The following is a 17,486-nucleotide window of genomic DNA, read 5'->3' as shown; positions in this document are numbered from 1 at the left end:
AATACAAAATGAGCTATCAAAATATAGTGGATATATTTGTATATATATGTATATTGCCATACACAGCAGTATAGTACAATAACTTTAGAGGCATAATTAACTTTAGATAACAGAATGAGTTAAATCAAGTTCCTTGTATAAGTAGAGTTATTATTTGGGATACTTCACTTGATTTGGGGTATATAGCCAAGTTGTGTTGTGAAGGAGTACTTATCACATTTCAATACCAGATGAACTTGAGTTGATTTGATAACTTTCTGTTTCTTATCCAATTCCTTCCTAATAATAATTTATGTCACAAACTAGCAGACTTTTATTTAAAAATATACTTGACAAGTATGTTTTTCATCAAATCACCAATTAGAAAGGCAGCTGTCAACAAATAAAAAGAATAAATATGGGCTTCCCTGGCGGCGCAGTGGTTGAGAGTCCGCCTGCCGATGCGGGGTACACGGGTTTGGGAAGAATAAATATTTGCTGAGGACTTACTGTAAGTGCACAGCACGGTTCCACGCATTTTACACATCACTTTGTAAAAGTGTATATCCAACATATACAAAATAAGGCACTTTGACTTTTAAGTAAACTTTCTAAACATAAGCCACCCTTACGAAGAGATCAGTCAGTTCATCATTTTTTATTTTATTCTAAGTACTGTTGCTAACTTGTATTTGAGGGGTTTTTTTGCATTACGCGGGCCTCTCACTGCCGTGGTCTCTCCCGTTGCGGAGCACAGGCTCCGGACGCGCAGGCTCAGCGGCCATGGCTCATGGGCCCAGCCGCTCCGCAGAATGTGGGATCCTCCCGGACCGGGGCACGAACCCATGTCCCCTGCATCAGCAGGCGGACTCCCAACCACTGCGTCACCAGGGAAGCCCTGTGTTTGAGTTTTTAACTTAAATTTTTCTCACTAATTCTTTTGCCAAATTCATTTGTAGTATCTGCTACTCTTCTTTCCTTGATTCTACTACAATCTTTCTCGTATCCAGAAACTCTACTCCATTCTACTTCTATTTTTAATTTTAAGGCATTAATAACTCTACTCACCATGGTTCTTTGCTCCTTTATGCCTCGCAGATGATGTTTTTATAGAATAGAAAAAAAAATAGAAATAGAAAAAATAAATAAAATAGAGGCATCTCTTAGGCAGCCATGTAAACTTTGAGAGGGAGGCTGATAAAAATTCCTAGCATCAAATGCCTAGAATTCATTGCTCAGAGCACAATAGTTATTCAATTAATTCTTCTGGAATGATTACTAAGGAACTAGCTAATAGAGAAACTTATAAAATTTACCTTACATCTCCATAGAAGGGTTATAATTTGAAAAAGTTCCCTAGGTGATTCTGACACGCCAACTCCTTAATCCAAAACAAAAACAAAAAACAAACAGTACATTCACTTAAATGTACTTAAATACTAGGAAAGCACTCATTTTCATATTGACCTGGTAAATTATTTTTGACAAATCAGTTTGATTCCTTCATAATTATTTCTGCATATAATACTTTTGAAAAGCTACTGCTTTTCATTTTTTATTTAATTATTCTAAAAGCAGGCCTTATATTATATCTGTAAAGACAATCCCCTCTTGAGCAAAGCAACATAGTTCTCACTAAAGGTCTCATAATATGTATGCATTTAGTATAAAACCAACTAAAGAAGCAGTCTTCAGATTATGTTGGATAGACAAATACACCAGGAAGGCCCTAAGAACAGCCTTATACAATAGAAAATAGTCATACAAGAACATTCATTTTGTTATCCTAAGTTCATAGTAATAGTCAGTACACTGGAAAACAAAGCCATAAGAAGAAATGGTATTATTATCTTCTGGTAATTTAAACCAAGTAAGATTTTTTTTTTAAATACTACTTTTTAACCCTGATTTAAGACTGTTTGGAGAGATCTTCTAGGTCAGCCTTGAAAGAAATTTTCAAATAACTATTAGTATCTACAACAATTTGACCAAGTCACTAAATTTTTTAATATCCATTCCATCCAAAATGTGAAAAGTGATACAGTGTTTGGTAGACTGTATTCTTATTAACCAGCCAAAAGTTATTCATTTTATGTTGGCTTCAAAAGCTATATGCTAGTGGGCTTCCCTGGTGACGCAGTGGTTGAGAGTCCGCCTGCTGATGCAGGGGACACGGGTTCATGCCCCGGTCCGGGAAGATCCCACATGCTGCGGAGTGGCTGGGGCCGTGAGCCATGGCTGCTGAGTCTGCGCGTCCGGAGCCCCGTAACGGGAGACGCCACAACAGAGACAGGTCCGCGTACCGCAAAAAAAAAAAAAAAAAGCTATATGCTAGTAAGTCAGAAAGAGAAAAACAAATACCGTATGCTAACACACATATATGGAATCTAAAAAAAAAAAAAAAAGGTCATGAAGAACCTTGGGGCAGGATGGGAATAAAGATGCAGACCTACTAGACAATGGACTTAAGGGCACGGGGAGGGGGAAGGGTAAGCTGGGATGAAGTGAGAGAGTGGCATGGACATGTATACACTACCAAATGTAAAACTGATAGCTAGTGGGATGCAGGTGCATAGCACAGGGAGATCAGCTTGGTGCTTTGTGACCACCTAGAGGGGTCGGATAGGGAGGGTGGGAGGGGGGGAGACGCAAGAGGGAAGAGATATGGGGGTATATGTATATGTATAGCTGATTCACTTTGTTATAAAGCAGAAACTAACACACCATTGTAAAGCAATTATACTCCAATAAAGATGTTAAAAAAATAAATTAAATAAATAAATAAAAGCTATATGCTAATTCTAATTTGTATATCTATACGAAAACTATAATAATAAATTGAATATTGCCTTGGATATTCTCAGTTAAGGTAATAAAAGAAATTCTAGGATTTCAACATGGTTTTAAACTTAAATTTTACATATCCTTTTTAAAAGTCTACATAGATTTAGAAATGTCCTCATAAAAATAATTCTCTAATAGACTAATTCATAATTATGACTTTGCCAAAGAAAAGCCTAATGTCTTCTCAGCTCTGAAGTAGAGACTCTCATATCTACCACAAACCTGAATGTCCCACTGACATGCCTAAAACTGTAATATCATCTCCTTCCCTTCCTCTACAACCCCATCTTCCAATTCTTATAAACTTCTCCTCTTATATTCCTGATCTTTAGTGAATGGAACTTTCATACTTCAAGGCCCAGAAACAAGAAACTTGAGAATCAATCCTCAACTCAGAAGCCAATGCAGAATTCTTAAAGGCATATACATTCCTTCATAATCTGGACCCTGCCCCTCTCTGTAGCTTCGAATCTTTTTGGCACGCTCCTTTTCCAGCCCTATGCTCCAATAATCAAAGCATCTGCAGTTTCCAAAATCAAACTGTTGCCCCAGACTCCCAAGTCTAATTAATGGCCTTCTAAACTTACTTTATACATCATCTCTAGCCTAAATTAGGTGATCCCCCTCAGTGTTCCTACTGTATCCTCTTTGTTAATCTTGATATTGTAACAAAATCTTTATTATTAGACTGTAAGATCATTGAAGGCAAGAGTGAAATATTTTATTTCACCACTTGTAATGCCTTATAGTTCCTGAGATAGAGGAAACACTTGATGTTTGATGAACAAGAGAATGAATGTGAGATCAAAGCCAAGTCCACATCACACCAGATGTTTCATATCTCAAATATTAAGTCTAAGTAATAGGACCTACCAAAAAACTGATTTTTCTTTTTCATACGTTCCAATCTAAAATCTACCTACTACTTTTCTGCAGATAAGACTGATGATCCCTTAACTATAACTGTATCTCTAGGACCTACCTACTCTCTTCTTCCATTTATCTAAATTCCTTTTTTCCCCCTTTGCTTTGTGTTTTTATTAGTCCACAAGAATCGTAAAAGCTGAGGACTCCTTCAGTTTACAGCTGAAGAAATGGGCTTAATGACTGGTCTAAATGTCACTTGGCTAGTAGCTAGTTCAGACAAGATTCTATGCTAATTTCACTATATAATACCTCCAAATGATATACCCAGTTTGAAAATCCCATTATTTTTATTATGAAGTTGTTCAAAAATATATTGAAAAGAGACCACAGCCAAAACAGTGGAGGAGATGAGCATTTAAATGACCTAACAATAATCTTAATAGGAAAGGTGCATCATATGAAAGAAATGAATTCACTGAATGAATTAAGACATGAATGAAAATAAAGATTATGGAAGGGTAAAACTATTTTTGGAAATATATATTAGGTGCCACAGAAAGGTTCAAACCTTTTGGCCTAACTACCACTAACGGAATTCTACTCTAAATGAATAAAGTCCCCAAAGGGGGAAAAAAACTGTAAAGATGTTCCACTGCCTCATTTTCGTACAGAAAGAAGTGACAGCAAGTAAAATGTCCAAAGTAGAATACTAAGAAAATTATGGTTCATCCACTGACAGAATGTTGGGTAACATTTTAAATATTTATGAACACTATATAAAAAATTAGGAATATCTTTATGATAAAACCTTAAGAGAAAACAGGACTAGGTATATATATTTATACCATAAATACATATTTAACCATAATTATATTCATATAAATATTTTTATTAAAAACATAGTAGGGAAAAACATAAAATATGAGATTATATTTTTTTTCCTATTTTCCCAATAGCATGTAGTTTTTTTCCATACTGCTTCTATAATTAAAGGAAAAAAGAGAGGGAAAAGCTTTTGCTTTGAGATTCTTAAAATTTTTTAAGCTCTAAATCCCACAATTTAGCCTTACCTAACATACCAGCAAACTATAAGTAGTTTTGGTTCCCAAGAAAACTAAGGGAATGGAGAGTTGCTGAAGTATGAAATTTTTATAAAGAACATTAAAATTTTGGTGGCTGTCGTCTAGTTGAAAACAGAATCACTAAAACCATATGATAATTAGCATAGGTGGCAACATGGCTCAACATCGAGGTAGCATAGTAACAAGCATGTTGTAATCTCTAAGTCGTTTTAAATTCTAGTGTTTAGGCCCCCTCATCTCAATACTGAGGACAATGGCACTTTGACATAAGCTAAAAACCATGAATAATTGGAAACGACTGAAGAACTATAATATCTCTCTCCCTTTCCCACCAACACCTCCCATGTCCTAATATGCATATCTGGATTATGCAGGTCATTTTATCCCTGAGCCTATTACATCGTCCCTTACCACTGAAGATGGAAGTCCAGAGCTAATACTTGAAATCAGAAGCAAAACTGGAGTGGGAATAAAAGAATAGAAAGAATTCAAAAACACTTCTGTACATAGATCTTCCTCTTATCCAGCTAAACAAACCTAATTATCCAAATACAAGTAGTTAAATTACACAATTCTTTGCTTTAAAGGCTGTCCTACCTTTTACGGGCTCAGTGTTCTCTTTCCTCTATCAAATTTGCTTAATATTTAGCAAGCCCCACCTATCTGCTGTCACTCCAATCAGTCCTATATCTCAAAACTAAAATATAATTCAAATTCATGTATTCAACAATTGTTCATTGAATGCTTACTATGTGCAAGCCACCACAACTCAATAACTAGGCAAGGTTCTTGGTCAGTCTTTGTAAACAGCCTTTGGATTGATCCCATTTTCTCAAAAACATGGCAGTTAGCACTAGAACAAAATACAGCACCTATTATTTCTTTAGTTATAAATTCTAGATACAGTGAAGAAAATGTTTACTTCATTTTTCAAGGTAGCATCACATTTTAAGATGCCCTTCACAAGAGATACTTAGGGTTATTTAAATCAGTGACTCTAAGCATACCCTTCTGTTCAAACTGGGGAATAAGGAGATCATTTCTTATTCTAAGGAAGAAACATTGCAAGGTTATACAAAACCATGAGCAACAACCTCCAAACTCACAAACATGTAATACAGCTACAGTATATGTGACTCTTGCTATTAAAAATGTTTGCATGCCTAGCAACTGAACAGTATCATATCTCCACTGCATTTGCTTCTTTAGTTTTGTTACCTGCAATAAAAATGAAAATGTTATTCAAGTAAACTTGCTTCCACAGTACAGGAAAGTCAATTAAAAAGCCTTCCTTTGCTCCTACATTCTCATTTTCTTCTCAATTCAGACTCTGCCCCTGAACACATAAACATGCAGCATTTAAATGAACGTACACATCCATGAAATGTAGTGCTCTAAAAGTAAGGTATGGAAAGAAGACTGAGTTCAAACTGTTCTACTTGATACACTGGGTTCTAAAGTAAGAAGTTCTGGATTTTAGATATGGAAATGGGTACAGAAAACATTGACATTTAAGCTATAAAACATGAAAGGTACTGAAAGTTACACCTTAATTTTAAATATCAGAGCCCAAGCATATGAGCAAAAAGTATCCTAACACTAAATACATCTTTCACAATTACCTATAAATCTTTCCTAAAATGCTGTAAGTTATTCCATCCAACAAGCTGTACATACACGCCCACTCTCAGAATCAAACTGTAAAGGAGGGATGGATTCAAGTGATATTCAGGGAGGTGCTATGAATGGGTAAACAACTGGGTAAACAACTTGTTTGGAGATACACTAAAGAAGAAGGGTCAAGCATTATCACCAAGTTTCTAGTTTAGGCAACTTGAGTTAATGATGGGAACATTAACCTACTTCATATAGTTCTAAGAATACTTTTTCTTTTTGAGTGGGAGGGGATAAGGTTAGGGAAGAACTGACACATGAGTTCAGACTTCTACACTACTTTTGAATTTATAGTATTTATGGGACATCAGGAGGTGCCTGGTAAGACAGCTGGATCTGTCTCAGAAGAAAATTATATTCTGCAGATAGATATGTGAGTCATCAGCATGTAAAATAAGTCAAATGAATAGATTAACTCAATAGGAAGAGAGAAGAGAATGAAGGTTGAAGAACCACCTTGGGAATACCAATATTTAAGGAGTGCGCAGAGATGGAAGAGCTAGCAAAAAGAGTCTACAAATGAGACTGATATCCTTGCACCCAAGAGAGAAAGCGGTTTCAAAAAGGGAGGAGGGAGGGGGAACAAAATAGGTGGTCAAACAAAATAACTTTCATCATTATCTGCCCCAACTTTCAGGAAATAGCACTACTTCTCTAACTTTAAGGATTAGAGGAGAAGCGATGACTGTTCTTCACTATAACCTATGCTCTATCTTTAGTATAAACAGCAGTTTTATACTAAAGTGTAAACTCAATTTCTGGATAAGTTATCACTGCACCATTGTTCCAGTTTCTATGTGCTGTATGTTCAAAATACACAATGCTACCTATTTTAATTATGATGAAAAAGAGGGCAATGTCTATTTTACCTACTTGGTAGAGCATCTAACCTAACAGAATTGACTAGTATAAATGCATGCCACTCAACAGTAATGTAAATTACAAGATTTTTGGAGTTGAGGGGTAAACATGGGCAAGTAAAATTATGTCCAATAATAAAGCAGCTGCAAAATCTGAGACAAATATCTAAAACTATTCAAAATATTTTTTGACAGGGTAGTACCAAAGTTAAAGAGTATATCAAATTCAATTTCAAAATTCAGATACCAACAAACTACTAATACAGGCAACAACATGGATGGATCTCAAAAGCCTTATGCTAAGTGAAAGAAACTAGACCCAGAAGCCTATATAAGTATGATTCCATTTATGTGACATTCTAGAAAATACACAACTACAGGGACAGAAATTAGATCTGGCTGCCAGGGGCTAGACTAGGGGTAGGAAACTGATTACAAAAGGATATAAGGGAACTTTGGGGGGTGATGGAAATATTATATGTCTTGATTAAGGCAGCAGTTGCAAGATAATGTTTGTCAAAACTCATCAAACTGTACAACGGCAATAGTGAATTTTACAGTGTAAATTACACCTCAATAAGCCTTACTTAAAAAAAATTCAGTCACCATATCACTATTATATTTAAACAGCATTTTTAATGTGCTGTAATGTATTTCTAATTATCTAAATTGTTATTATATATAATACTTAAATTAGCAAAGAAAACAAAAACTACAATAAATCAATCTCAAGCTTAGAACAAAGTATTTAGATACTTTCCCTCTTACAATAAATCCCAGTATCTTACTCTCAATTCTACTGCCCAAGTGAGCAAAACAAAAGCTCCTTCCTATGCTTTACAATCTTAACAGCTAAAAAAATAACTGTTTTAAGTTTTTCTTTGATTCTTTTAATACATAAGTTATGTGATGTATGTATTGATTGGGATATATGTAAATACTATCACATAGTTTAATTCTAATTAATCAGTTCAATAAAAATGTAATGAATACCTATAGCACAGGACAAGCACTGCAATGGTGTTACAGACATAAACATGAAAATGTCTCCTTGCTCTCATAGAGCTGGTGGTTTAGTATGTCTGAAAAACATAGGAATAAATTATTTTATCAAGAGGTATAAGCAATAAACTGACAAATGCTATGAAATTAAATGGCCAGGGAAACTTAAACAAAAAAGGCCATGCTTTCTTTCTCCTTAAAAAAAAATTTCTGGTCCTTGAGCTGACGTTTTGAGAAGGTAACACACCCTCCAGAACAAAGTAAGAATGCCACCCTAGTATACATTTTCACAGTTAGTGTCAATGCTTTTTCACCAGCAATATTTTGAACTTATGAAGATCTCAGAATCTGAGGCCTTTTAAACTGCTCTAGGTTTCATTAACATTAAAAATACCACCTATATTCACCAAGCTGTGTAAAAATTTGCTTGGGGGGAAGGTAAAGATTGGACACTGACAGAGAGAGAAAGAGATACATAAGGGAAACAGAGTATTAGTAGAGTTAAATAAAAAGCATATTCCATATATGTCTTTCAGGATAACCTGGAGTAGGTTACAGCATGAATACTGGATTCTTAATTCTTTTCTCAAAGGGAAAAAAATGATAGCAGTAGCTTTTAGGCCATTACATTTCAACTTTTAACCTTAAGAGTTTTCTGAGACATAGGCAGAACTCTGGGAAAAAGATTATGTTATGTGCAACAATTTTTTAAGAACAGTACTTTTTTTTAATGGGAGTTAGGGCCAATATATACCCATGTAAATTTTCAATTTGGTCATTACCAAAGAAAAACTAAATTATGTATAGCCTATACTCAGATCATCAATTTCTTTACGTAGAAACTGGCAATCCTATCAGACAAAGAAAGCTAAAAGCAGATTTTAAAATCCTGAAAGGGTTAAAATAGATAAGCAACAAGGATATACAGGATAGCACAGGGAATTATAACCATTATCTTATAATAACCTATAATGGAATATAATCTGCAAAAATACTGAATCAATATGGTGTACACCTAAAACTAATACAATATTGTAAATCAACTATACTTCAATTAAAAAAAAACCAAATAAAATAAAACATAGCAAATATAGGAAAAAACCAAGCAAAACAACAAATAAAATAAAATCCTGAACGGGTTGCCAAGTAGCAGCGTTGAGAAAACTGAGTGTTGAAAAACCTCCTATTTCCTTTCTAGGACTAATTTCAAGGACTTGTTTGTTTGTAAATAAAGAAATTAAATATACCATCATAAATATTAATATTTTTACAGTAAACTATAGTTTGAATTTTAATAATTCATTAGTGTTTCAAGCACTGTTAGTTTTTAAGGTATCTAGAATCAATGACTATTTTTAAAAAACAGTACTTATGAAGTACACATGCATTTTATTGGCACAAGACTAAAGAATTGAGAATATAAGTGACCCAAATGTGTCCATTCTAACAAAAAGGAATCCAGTATTTCAAAATTATGTCACAGCTTCTGAATTTCTCAGGAGAGGTAAAAGTATACAAAATTATTTAAATAAATAAATTAATCAGTTTGCTAATTCCATGTTTTTCCATCCTGTTAAAAGTTTTTCCTTTCTGCCAAAAGGCAAATACATACAAAAGAAATTTTTTAAGAGTTTGCTATATCATGTTAAATGTTACACAAACGTAAGATGGCAAAAAAATTTACCTACATTAATTATGTTAAAAATTTACTGTACTCTTGAGAATATTTTTAATGCTTAATGTTTTTATAAAAAATAATTCAAGAATCACAATATTATGAAAATAAAGTGGCTTTTCCACACTTTCAAAAAATACAGCATGCATTATATTTAACATCAATATTCTATTTAAATGCACATCTGTACATAGGAACATTTTGTATAGTGTAAAGTTAACAAGGTGTGTTTTAAAAGACTGTAATCAGATAATGTATCAGCTATAACTGACCAAAAAACTTTAGAATTCCTCTTTTTAAGCCATAGGATAGCTTTATAAGCCACACAAGAAAAACAAGTCTCACTACTTTATAATCAAGCCTACTCTTTTTATCAAAAAAAAAAACAAACAAAAGTATTATAAATCTTGAAGAGACAGAGTGGCAGAATGGAAAGAATAGAAGTTTTAGAATTAGACATATTTGAGTTGGGATCCTATCTCTAACACTTGCTAGAATTGCCACCTTGGACAGGTTATTAAACATGATGAGCTTCAACTTCCTTGTCTGTAAAACGAGAACATTATCACTAACCTCATTGGATAGTTGGGAGGTAATCACGATAAACAGTGTAGTGGTTAAGGTTGGTGGGTGAAGCATCAACTCCAGAGTCCTTTCTCCACTTTCTTCCACTTGTTAGCTGTGTGACCTTAGTCACTTAATCATTCTATATCTCAGTTTTCTCAAATACCTTACAGTAATAAATATAACCAAACTCAAACTCATACTATACCTTGAAGAATTGAGAAAATCCATATAAAGCTCCTGGCACAGTTTTTGGCACATGGGAATCACTCAATAATATTACATATTACAAATGTAAGGCACTCAACACAATGCCTGACACAAAAAAGATCTTAAATCTTAGCTTTCCTAAACTAAGTTCTAAATTACTTTTTTACTGTCTCTAAATTCAAATTCACCCCTGAAGATAAATGTATGCCATTAAGAATGAGAAAAAAATACTAGCTCAAGGTCTATAAAGGTATTCACTAAAAGAGTCCCCATAAGAGTGTATGTAATGGCAACAGCTCTGGAATAAGTGCACAACTTCCCAAGCTGAGAACTTCAAAACAATCCACATTCTTTGGCTATATAAATACTGGAATTTTTAAAAAGTACCAGTCATACTAATTTATAGATTCATCTACTACAATACAAATTGGTCATATACATTTCTATGAATAAAATCACCCTAAAGCTCAATTTTCCCTTTCTAAAAAGATGCTTTGACAGTTTCAACTCAATATAAAAAACTTAAAAGAAGTAAAAAATTCAGATTAACAAACTCAAAATTAAAATGTAAGACAGTAAAGATGTGCTGGCTTCAAAATTATTGAAATTATTATTAATATATATAGCATATATAGTCTAGATTCTATTTTAGTTCTTTGCCTAAAGTACATAATTTCCTTGACTACATGACTTTTAAGTATTGATTCAACTGAGCAACTAAAGGATAATGATTAAGAATTTACTAAAACTAGAAATGTGGAATCCTAAGTCCTTAAGAACAAATATAAATCAGACTGATCATACTAATAAGACAATAGACAGTTTTCTGACATTTTCAGCCTCAGTTTCTTCATCTGTAAATTGTGGATGATAATTGTTTCTATTTCAGGAGCCTGTTAGAAGAATTAAATGAGATAATATTGGGGGGGGCATACACACGTTAACACAATTCCTGGCAAATAATAAGCCCTCAAAATCTTACCTAGCTGGCAATGCTGTATCAAGAAATGATCTCTCCTAGTAATATCACTTTGGGAATAGAAAGAAACCTGCCTTATAACATAATGCAATCTGACAAAACTCAATTCATTAAAACTGACTGCAGACTTGGTGTTTAAAATCGCATTTAAATCAATTAGAAACACTAAAATTCCACTCTAGTAGTTAAAAAACAGAATAAGAATAAAACTTTAAGGAGTCATTATTTACTACACATACAGCTAATTCACTTACACTCCTGAAGAGGGACATATGTAAATAAACTTAATCACCTGAACACCAAATATATACACACAAGGTCAAGATTTCTAATGTAAAAGTACTATTTTCATACCAGGAAAATACAACCAAAAGACAAGTATCATATCTCTCTATGGAAATGAGAAAAGCACCTTGGACTCAGATAATTGAAAAAAATCACAAATGGTATCAGTGTTGGCACTGAGCAATACCTAGCTTCATGACCAAAGCTCACAGGTTTCTTACAGCAACATAATCTAATAAGAAACTACTAAGAGTCAGAGAATACCTAATCTCCCACTGAGTCACTACATGAATCTCTACAACTCATGTGGCCTCTGAGTTTTTCATCAAAAAATGGAAATCACGCTGGTCATTTACCTTGCAGGGAAATGAGAATATTTATGAATGAACTCAGGTCACCCTGAAAAAGGACTGACTTAAAAATACAGAGAATAATTATTGACATCTGCTAAAAACAGAAAAAAACTTTGTTCAAAAAGTATATTTTTAAATGATTTTTAAAAGCAACATAAGACCATACATTACCACCAAAGCCAACTTAGTATGCTCAGATATTAAAGATGTCAACTAAACACTTAATTACCAGGCTTCTATAAAGTTCCTAGTCAGTAATATCCTATTCGTTTTTGGCAAATAAATGTGATAAACGGAATTGAAGTTACATTTCTATGAAAAGAATTTTTATTTACCTCAGTCTTCCCAGTCACTTTATATAAAACTGAAATCTTACCTTATTTTAAAAATTTCAGAATTACTTATAAATTATGCTTTTCCTAATAAGCAAGAGTGCGGAAAGTTAAATGAAACTGTGTAAAACACAAACTCTTTAGTTTTTATTTACTCTTTATTATTAATTTTTACACCTTATTTTGGGAGAGTAAAAATACCATAGTAGAGTATGTCAAAATATAACACAGATGGGTTCAAATGTTTCTACAGCAGTCTGATGATGAATTGGTACCAAAAAATTAAATATGAAATTAGTTTAGGAAGGCTTAGAAAATACATGTTTGAGTTGGGTAGCCTGGCTCCAAATAAATAAAACTTCATGTTTGAATTGGTACAGCTTTGCTCATAATATTTTTGAAATTTAATAATGATCATTATGCAGAAAATCAAAACTAGGCTTACTACCATACTGAAAACTTTCACTTTTCATCCCCAAAGAGAATCTGAAATAGTCTTTCTTCGAAGATAACTCTTTTCTTCTTAAAGGTGGACGGTATTAATAATGATCCGTAGCACAGGTTCAAAAGGCTTTCGAATAACTTTAGTAAACAAATTTGTTGAATGGCTTTCAAAAGGAAGCATCCAATATACTCATCTCAAAACACTAGAATTATTTACTATTCAACTTTAATTTGATTTACTAGACTTTCACAATATACTTTAAAACTACTTTCTTTTCAAGTAATTATTATAAGTTACTGGTAACTCTGCAGACTCAAAAGAAACAATAAACCATACTGTTGAAATTTCTTCTAAGTATATTATGAAATATTTATCCTATAATATAACCAGCATTATAAGATTTCTGGAACACTTATAGTTGTTTCCTTTCGCTGAATTTAAAAAAAAAAAATGGAAATACAAGATTAGCCACTGGTGACTATCCCGACCAATACAGGGGAGGTAGAGCAGACTATTCCTAATCTCTAGGGAAACACAAATTATTCCTTCCAACCAAGTTATCAAAAATGTAAAGTTCAAGTTTAGGTTTTACTCAAGTTTCACAATGTCTCCTTTAAAAATAATCTATTTAATCGGTTTGGACTAAACAAAAAATATTTTCAATGTAATTTAAAGAAATATTTATGGTATCTGAACGAAAGCTATCACACAACCTATATTACTTACAGATTACTAAATATGTAGAATTAGGAAAATAGGGTCTGATAAGAACTAATTCACTTTAATTCCAAAGTCACAATAAAAAATCAGTCACATAAATAGATATCTAATATACTGATTTAAACATCTGTGTAAGAAAGCTCCCTTTAACTATATAAAACGCTAAACATAAGTTGTTCCTGCTAATGAAAACTAAGCAAGCAGAACTCCTCTTTCCACTTTAGAAGTATGTTCATCCCTTGACATAGGTCTCAGTATTTTAAGTTGTAAAGACAATCGCAGGTTCATATAAGGGCCTTTTAAACATTTACATTGAAGCCCTTACCCCGCCTCCCACCCCCAAATCCTCCACTTAAGAAGTGAACTGTTCCTACCTTCTGTATTTCCCCCCCCCCTTCCCCAGCCCCCATTAGCGTGCCCCCCACCCAGTGTAGGCCTGAGGCCCTGTAGCAAACAGTGTCTAACAGGAGCAGGCAGCACAAAGACAGGAATGGGAGATTAGTGGGAGGGAGGGAGGCCGGGATTGGGGCTCAGCAGGAGCTTCAGGCTTTTTAAAATTCAAACTGCTCCCTGACCAATACAAATCACGGACACGCTACTGACTACTACACGGATTTATAGCATTAAAAACATGCCTCGTACGTGACAGCTATATTAACTTCACTCTTTTTAACATTTATCCATACGTTTGCAGGAAATGTGGAACAATTTATTTTAAGCAGAGGGCCAAACTCAAGAACAACCTTCAGAAAAGTTACTTCTACAATGACAATAATAATTCAATGAGACACAAAAAATTCGAACCAATGTTAACACCCACTAATAAAACAAGGGACTTTTTTGATCAGTGTTGCTTCATTTTAAGCAATGAAAGGTTTCCTTCAGTGACTATGAGACAAAGTATCACATCAGTCTAACCCAGGTACATTTATTTTTCTGTGCAACTTGTATGGCTGAGGACTTTTAAACTGGTTTTTCCTTTATGCCAACCTACATTACCAACGCCTCCATAAGCAAGACCTAAACACTTAACTTATTTGTGAACTAGAATTTAAGACAGAACTGATCTTTTTCTCCAGCATTTACAGATACATTTGACCTATTAAAATGACACCTCTCTCATTACACAGTCAAACATCATGGGCACAAACAGCCAATGACAATCCTGGGACCTCAAGAAGATCTGCCCTGACATGAAAGGATGGCACCTTCTACATTTTTTTTAAACCTCCCAGGGATTTTAAGCATAACTTAATTTCCATCCTTCTAAAGAAAATTGGTTGTACCTGTATCTCAGAACAATTCTCAGAACATTTAAAAAATCTTTTTTAAGCTTCTACACGTTTAGATCAGGAAGTACCTAAGTGTGTTATGTATAGTCGTTTAAAACTGTCCTTATACAACGCACACAAATATAAAGTGGCAGGGTAAACCTGTCAAGTACTTTATACTTGTCTTTGAATAAAAAGTCCATGTGCAACACAGTCAAACAGCAACATAAAAGCTCTTTGCGTGGGTGGGGGTCATATGCAGTTGTCTACCACACTACGGGTTCCTATATGAAATATTCATGTGGACGACTTAATTCTTTTTAAAAAGAAAATGAGTCTTTATTAACTTTCCAACGTCCAAACAAGTTTTACACAGGAAAAGAATTACCACTGGATCCGTGTCTGAGTATTTACATTTGTCTCACTAACTGAAACTACTTCCTCCCTTCATGGGGTCACAGGGGGAAGAAGGGGGGTTGTTTGTTTCACTGGGACGTTCCCCACTCCCGGACCAGGAAAGTTGTAAATATGGGGACGGTCAAGGCACATTTGCTGTTAGTTGTATTGTTTCCGCCTCCTCACTAGCTACGGCTCTTCTCCCGGGCAAGGCCTGTCACCGACCAGCAGTAGCTCCGCTCAGCCCGAAGCTCTCCTAATCCCCGAGCTCAAGTAGATTCCGCTGGCCCGCGGCCTGCACTCTCCGCCGGGCCTACGCCTCCCCGGCCGCCCGGCAGGAGCCCAGTCCCCGCCACCGGAGCCGGCCGGGAGAGGGTACCAAACCACCGCCACCCAGGGCGGCTGCCACCAGAGAGGAGCGAACTCTAGACTCGCCCGTGGAGGAGACCTGGGGCCGCTAAGGAAACGGCGGGGAGGGGAGCGAGGAGGAGAGACGCTGAGGACCTGGCGCCGCCGCCGCCGCCGAAATAAAGAGCAGGAATTTACCTGGGCGAATCGGCGTCTGAATCCAAGGGGAGGCCGAGGCCGCTGTGGCGAGAGACTATAATCCGGGCCGGGAGGGGGGGTGGCTACGGCTCCTCTTCCGTCTCCTCAGTGCGGGGAACATGTAGAGCCGGGGGGAGACCAGCCGAGAAGACAAATCGCTGCTTCTTCTTCCTCCTCCTCCTCCTTCTCCCACATAGAAACACTCACAAACACCCGACCGGGGGCCCGAGCTACCGGGGGGGCATCGCCGCCGGCCCGGGAACCAATCCTCCAGTCGGCGGGGGCGTCCCTCCCTGCGGCTTGGTGGTGTCGGGTGAGTCGGTACCGACGGAGGGAGGGGGGGGAGGGCGGGGGGGGAAGGAGCCCTGTGTGTGTGTCTCTCTCGTTTCGTCTCTCCCTCTCAGAACAAAATGCCGACCGGAAGTGCAGCTGCAGGAATGACTCCCTCCGCCGGCGCCAAACACTAACAACCACCCCCTCTTCCCCACTCCACTTCCGCCACCGCCGCGCCGCCGCCGCCACTTCGGTTCGCGTCTTCGGCTGCGCTGCACCGCACGGCCCGCTCCGCTCCGCACCGCACCCGGGGCCGGGCGGCGGCCGGCAGCAAGGCGGCGGCGGCTCTCCTCTGAGCCTTTCTCCTCAGGGCGGCTGTGGATGTTGCCTTTTAGTGTCGATCCTGCGGAGCGGCGTTTTCGCTGCGGCACGGGCGGGCCGGGTCTTCCCGGTCTTTATTTTCCTGGAGGCCGACCGGAGCGGGGCCCGAGTTCGGTGGTGGTAGCGTGCGTGGGGGGCGCTCAGGCCCGGACCGTCTCGCAGCTCGCGCACGCCGCCCCAGCTGTTCGTCTTTAGCTCTCGGGAGCCGAGCTCGGGGCGGCCACGTAGAGGACGCCCGCGATCCGACGGCGACCGAGCATTTTTTAAATGGTGTCCTTGCAGCCGGGTGGATGGATGTATCGTATTGTACACCTTTCTCTCCTTTTGAGAGGCCAGACTTTACGCCAGTCTCTGCATTATTTCTGAGGAGTGAGAACGCAACGCGTGGAGGAGACGAAGATTCTCAGCTGGATTGAAATGGAACCATGTTTGTGATGCATATATTTCTGGAAATACGTGGTCTTTTCTGGTCTTGCATTTTGTTGCCTGTGGTTTTGGCTCTTGCCTAGCAGTCGGGAGAAGGGCCTATAGGCGACGCTGTTCGAGCGAGGAGCCAGTCCGTGCCCCCCTCTAGGTGTGGGTGGAGCCGAGCACGCGGGGAGAGCCGGCGGAGTGCGGGCCGCGGGGGGGCCTGGGGCCAGACGATTTCAGACTTCGTTTTCCTTTACGTTCGAAACAGTGAGGTACTGGCCAAGGCTGGAGTATAAATGTGCTTGTGTGTACAGTTCCAAGCCTCCTGTAGTCTCTG

The 17,486-nt window shown here is 37.1% G+C and overlaps 1 protein-coding gene across 1 annotated transcript in view; it reads right to left on the bottom strand.

The window, feature by feature from the left end:
* Positions 1-16,506, bottom strand: part of NIPBL (NIPBL cohesin loading factor) — a 190,776-nt gene extending 174,270 nt beyond the window's left edge. The window contains exon 1 of the mRNA XM_065875684.1: positions 16,085-16,506. The gene's annotated coding sequence lies outside the window, so the exon portion shown is untranslated. The remainder of the gene's footprint in view (positions 1-16,084) is intronic.
* Positions 16,507-17,486: the final 980 nt, after the last annotated feature.

The sequence above is a fragment of the Phocoena phocoena genome, chromosome 3 (genome assembly GCF_963924675.1).
Source record: "Phocoena phocoena chromosome 3, mPhoPho1.1, whole genome shotgun sequence".
Taxonomy (NCBI): Eukaryota; Metazoa; Chordata; class Mammalia; order Artiodactyla; family Phocoenidae; genus Phocoena; species Phocoena phocoena.
Note: the sequence above shows the minus strand (reverse complement) of the source record. Positions and strands in the feature narration are given on the sequence as shown.